Below are 6,270 nucleotides of genomic sequence, written 5' to 3' on the forward strand. Positions count from 1 at the left end.
TGATGAAATGTTGATTGTTGGTAGGAACTCTTCAATAATTGACAAGTTGAAGAAGGAGTTGAGTAAATCCTTTACTATGAAGGATTTGGGGACAACAAAGCAAATTCTTGGCATTCAAATTTATCGAGACAAAGCAGCCAAGAAATTATATATATCATAGGAGCAATACATTGAAAAGGTACTTGAAAGGTTCAATATGAACAAGGTTAAAGTTGTGAGCTCTCCTCTTGCTACACACTTTAAGTACAAAGCAGAGCCCTTCTACAGATAAGGAGAAGGAAGATATAGAAAGAGTTCAATATGCATCAACAATAGGAAGTTTAACGTATGCAATGGTATGCACGAGGCTGGACATAGCTTATGCAGTTTGTGTTGCCAGCCAATTTTTGTCTAATCCAAAAAAAGAACATTGAAATTCAATCAAGTGAATTATAAGATACTTGCAAGGTACTTCCAATTTAATACTCACTTTTGGAAGTGAGAAACTAGTGTTAGTTGGCTACACAAATTCATATATGGCAGGAGATGTGGATTCTCGAAAGTCCACTTCAGGTTATCTGATGACATTCTCTAGTGGGGTTGTATCTTGGCAATCAAGGCTACAGAAATGTGTCACACTTTTTATAACAGAGGCAGAATACATCACAACAACTAAAGCATGTAAAGTGTTGTTGTGGATGAAGTTCATACAAGAACTCAACAATAATAAATAATGTTATATAGTGTTTTGTAACAGTCAAAGCGCTATTCACCCAATTAAGAATTCTACCTTTCAAGATCAAAGCAGATTGATGTGAGGTATCATTGGATAAGAGATGATCTCAATGACAAGTTGCTTGAAATTGAAAAGATTTACACCGGTCACAGTGATTCTAATATGTTCACGAAGGCACTACCTAAGAGAGAAGCTTGAAGGTTGTTGTTTGATCGCGGGAATGGTGAATCCTTCCACATAGTCGAAAATGGAGAGATTTGTTGGGTTATTTCCATCGATGTAGCGGATGGCCCACTTCATCTAATGGGTTGAGCGCATGCGGCTGAAAAGTTCATATGGAGATGACATTTGAATCATTCTACCTACAAATGCATTAAAATGCTTGTATCTGGCGGTTTTAGGCTGCCAAGAGACATCATATTCAAAAAATGAGTGTAACTGAGATGTGTATGCTGAGATGGATTTGTGGAAATACAATAAAAGATAAGATTTGGAACGAAGAGATACGTAAGAAGGTAGGCATTGCACCCATTGAAAATAAGATGAGAGAGAATCGTTTACGGTGGTTTGGACATATTCGGCAAAGGCCTAATGATGCTCCAGTTAGAAGGATGGAGAAATGGAAAAATATATTAGTTAAAAGAGGTCGGGGTAGGCCTAGGAAGACATGAATGGAGGTGATAGGAAAGAATATGAATGCTTTGAACCTCACCGAGGACATGACATTGGATAGTTGTAGTTGTAGTAGTTGTTGTTGTTGTGGCGGTTTTGAAAATTAGAGTGCCTCTTCATACGAAGAGGGCAAGAAAAAAAAAGGGAGGAGAATGAGATATATAGAGAGAGGAGCCTGCAGAAAATTTTTGGGTTGAGGAGGTGCTACCGGCTTTTGATCACAAGATCGTTGTGAGGTCGATCTATGGTCCGATTGAGCTGAAACTTGGTCAGCTTGTTTATACGCATGACTCTTCAATTTGAACGGTGGAGATCGTGATTGGTTCTCTTTGTCAACAGATTTCTGTGTAGAGTTGCTGGGCCACCATTCTTGGTGAGATCTCTCCAATCCTCTCTTGGCTTTGTTGAAGTTGTCTCTTTACCAAGACTGGTTAGTCTTGAGATACTTGTAATTATGTCTCTAGTTTTAACTAAATAGAACTTGTATGTGCCCATTACTTTAAGAATAGTGGAGAAATTTGATGGACTACGGTCGCGTGGTTTTTTTTACTCCTCATTTTGAAGAGTTTTTCCACATTAAAAATCGTTTTGTTATGCGTGTGATTGTTGTGGTTTGATCCCTTTATAGAGGGATTTCGTTATTTGCCCAAATAGTTGCTCTACTTGTTTTTTTCTTACCAGGTTCACTTAAAATTGGAGAAGTTTTGTTGTTTGCGCTCCGTTTTCTCCAGCAGATGGGCCTTGATAGAATCCATAATCTGGGATGATATCTAACAGTGCTGCTGCAAGCTGCACCTTTAACATCTTTTCATTGTCATTATCGAAGTCTTGGATGACCTTTGTTAATGGCTTTCTAAGATGTACCCCTAACTTTATTTCATCATTGTCGTCAGAATCTGGGATGACCATTGCCAAAAGTTCTGCAGGCTCTACCTCAGGCACCATTCGATTCTCATCTTCAGGATCTGCGATGACATTTAACAGTAGCTCTCTAGATTGTGCCTCTACCATCACTTTATTTTGACATTCAGAGTTTGACATATCGCTTGATTGAGCTTTGATGTCTCATACCTTAATCATACCACAGTGGATTTTCTTGTAAACATCTATAAAATGTCTCATAAATCAAAAACTGAAACAGGTTTTCTTGAACAAGGTCATTTATGGATGTTAAGGAAATCTATACTTTGGAATAATCAATACCCTGAAATCACACAGAAGGCGAGGTATATGGAAGTTAATGCAGCATAACATGGTTTGGACTCCTAAGATGTCGGTGATTTCTCACAGTTTCTCTATTGAGGCAATCAACATATATTATTGAAAAGGGAATCTTCCAAAACTGACAGTATGAGTGGCCCGACCCTTCAAGGATATACTGAAGTAGAAATCACTATGCAACTTCTGTCTCTTATCATGCTCATATTGATACAGGACAATGAATTGGAATATGAGCATGATACATCCAAGCCAATGCTAGATTCATTCCTGTGTATACCAAATTACAAATCTCTGTGCAACTTGTGTGAATCTCTTTCATCATGTCCATTAGATACAGGGCAATGCAATGACAGGTGAACACATAATATAAGCCAATACCAGATTTCTAGTGGAAATTTATTCATGCAAAACCATTCTGGTTCACAGTCCAATATCAAATGTGTGCACTTTGTTAGATTAAGATTGCTATATTGTTGCAATTAAGGTAGATGAGGTGTTGTTGGTGAATGAAGCACTTGAATTATAAGCAAGACAATGAAACACTGAAGATTAAGATGATTTAACAAATGTTCCAAACTCGTGATAACCGATGAGCAATACAAAACCAACAGACTAAGTTTACATTCAAATGACACTAATGGTTTGGAACATCATTGGTAAACTATTTTGAAAGCAAAAATCATCATATAAGAAAAGGAACTGCTAGCATAAAAGGAAAAAACTCACACTCAGCTGTTGTTCACAAAGGGGTCCTGTTACGATGGCATCATAATATAAGCAAGAAATTTAAAATAAAAAATATTCTCATTCTCACTAAAGAGAAACCGCAACCCTCAAGAACAATGACAATTGGACATAAAAAAATGTCACTTAAAAAGACCCTTCCAGTTTTTTTCTTTCAGCATGGTGCGAAGCTAAAATTTCCTCAGAAAGAGGAAATACGAATGGTCAGCCGCAACATCTCAATGTGTCACAAGCACAAAAGTTAAAAGCAGTACAATAGGTAAACAAACAATCTCAATCTTGGAACTGTTTGTAAGCACTACCATGACAATTCCAACATCTAGTAACATAGTTGAACTAGCCAAAACATCAATTTCCAACTTTAATTGCTGGCCTGCCTCAATAAAAAAAACCATGCATGTGAACGATGATTATATATCGCTAATAAACAATTTGAGGTTTTATAAACGATACTGAGCTACAAAGGAGAAATTGGGGTAAGGTAACAATGTGATCTGCTGAGGAATGAGAGAGAATGAAATTTATACAGGTAAGTCAAAGCCCACAGAGCTCACCAAAGATGAGATTACCTCAATAGAACAATTCCTCATTTATATGTAAAATTCAACATATGGGATTGAACTTTTCTGCGTGTACAGTGATATCATAAGCTTATACTATCATTGGTACAAAATATGCAGAGTTTCTAACCATAAACAAGCTTTCATACACAGCTTTTCCTACTCATATGCCTCACAAGTTGCACCAAAAATTCTTAGTTTTGGACCATAAAAGAAAAACATAGCCACAGAAATCTATTAATTGTTCCTCTAAAACTCGCAAAATAGCAGCAGGCAAATGACGCCCAAGCCACCAACGGCAGCAGCAGGTAAATGACGAACCAAAGAACCCTTGCAAAACGAACCTCCTGACCTTCTTCTGATCAAAATCGATAAGGGGATAAGAATCCCTGCAAAAGAACAGGAGGATTAAAAAAATTATTTTAAGAAGAAGAGAAGTTGAGAGAGAGAAAGAGAACTAAAAAATGGAGACCGATTTCTTGGCGCCAAAGGATTTTAACTGAGGCCATTCCTTTTGAAAAATATTTAGTGGCAAATAAAAATGCCAGTTCAGTAAATTTTTAGTGGGGCCACCAGGTAAGGTGCCATTATAGGTATAATGGTATATTGCAGCAACGCCGCCCAAGTCTCGCTAAAACTTTGTCCCTATAGTCCTTTTTTCTGTAGTGTCACCTCCTCTCCAAACGCAATAACCACCTCTTCAACATAATTCTCCCAAACAGCGACCATCAATGTAGTTTGACCAACCAAGTTTTTACCAAATGCAAAAAACTCCCATCCCAACTGCCAGTTTCCAAACAGAGCCTAATACCATCATCAATTCACCATGACACAATTATGTATAATCAACTGAATGCTCACTTCTCTTTTCCTTCCTTCCATACGCATGTGGGTGCAGACAGCGCGGGCATACACACACATGCAAAAGCTATTGAAGTCCCAATAAAAACCTAACATGCTATATTATAGAGCTGAAAATTTGGTGCAACATTGAATGTCATGCTACTCTCTCTCTCTCTCTCTCTCTCTCTCTCTCTCTCTCTCTCTCTCTCTCTCTCTCTCTCTCTCTCTCTCTCTAACTTCAAAAGATTATTTATAATTGACCGACTGACAAAGACAGAGAGAATCTGTGTATGTGCGCGCTCGCGTGTATGCAGGTATGTAACCCCTTCATAAGAATAGGCCGCATTCTAGCGTGAATTAGAAGATAGAAGTGTAATCTCAGAGTCGTGCTTTCCCATGACATTGACAAAAAAGATTACAGGAGCACTGAGAAGTATTTTACATCATTATTAAGGCCAAAATACTCCTAATTCCATAAATAAATGTTAGAAGTGATAACGTGGTGCCAATAGATCCCATACATAAGGATGCTATACGAAAACCAATACGACACATTTACATTATTTGGGCTCATCCATTATTGAAATGGATACTAACAAGAAATCAATACGACAGCTTGGGCTGGAAAATATCGAAACAAGAAGCGATCCACAACTTAATGAAGTGACATCTGAGTGCATCATTAGAAGGTATATGTACTAGAGTGGTTTCAATAATAAGATCATGAATGTAACGAGGCCAAGTGCCAAGTCATGGTGACGAACGATCCTTCAGACTAATTACAAGTATAAACAAAGAGGATTTTAGGGACAGCATTGTTGGTGTTCTTAAAACACAACCGGAATGTAAAAAGCAAGAACACATACAGATAGACACCATGGATGAAAAGAGCATTAGTACAGGTGCACAGCGTTCTCCTCAATCTATTGATGTCCACGATAAGCCTAGGCCGGCAAGTCGATGGAAAGCAGGATTTTGAACCCAAATGAGAGAAAGAGGACACCTTGGTTGCCCTCGTCAAGCAATCATGCCTCAATTTATAGTGAGCGGAGAGTGGAGGATTACATACATGGCATTCATGTATGTGAACCCTTCACATGCCATATTGAATGTGAACTTTTCACATTCACGTAACCCTCCCTCCACTAACTCCCCACTAATACTTTCATTAGTGTCTTGGGTCAAACCGAGTCACTTAGGGTTGGACCCGATCCGAAATATCCAACATTCTCCCACTTGACCCATTGACATGGAAAGGCATAAAATTGAAGTTCTTTACTGTTATCTTGATCCAATTTCTATGTGGGTTCACATGTTATCCGGTATCACAAGAATTAATCATATGAACCATAAATATGAACACCTCTTTATGAAATGTTATATTTTCATGCACTACAATATAATTCACTTTCAATGCTTTAACATATCAAGATCACCTTTATGAATAGGTTGGTTTCTAACCCATTCTGTTATTCTCTCTACCCAAATGAAATATCATTTATGCAGAATCAACAA

Source organism: Nuphar pumila, chromosome 6 (genome assembly GCF_984573655.1).
Source record: "Nuphar pumila chromosome 6, dmNupPumi1.hap1.1, whole genome shotgun sequence".
NCBI classification, from domain to species: Eukaryota; Viridiplantae; Streptophyta; class Magnoliopsida; order Nymphaeales; family Nymphaeaceae; genus Nuphar; species Nuphar pumila.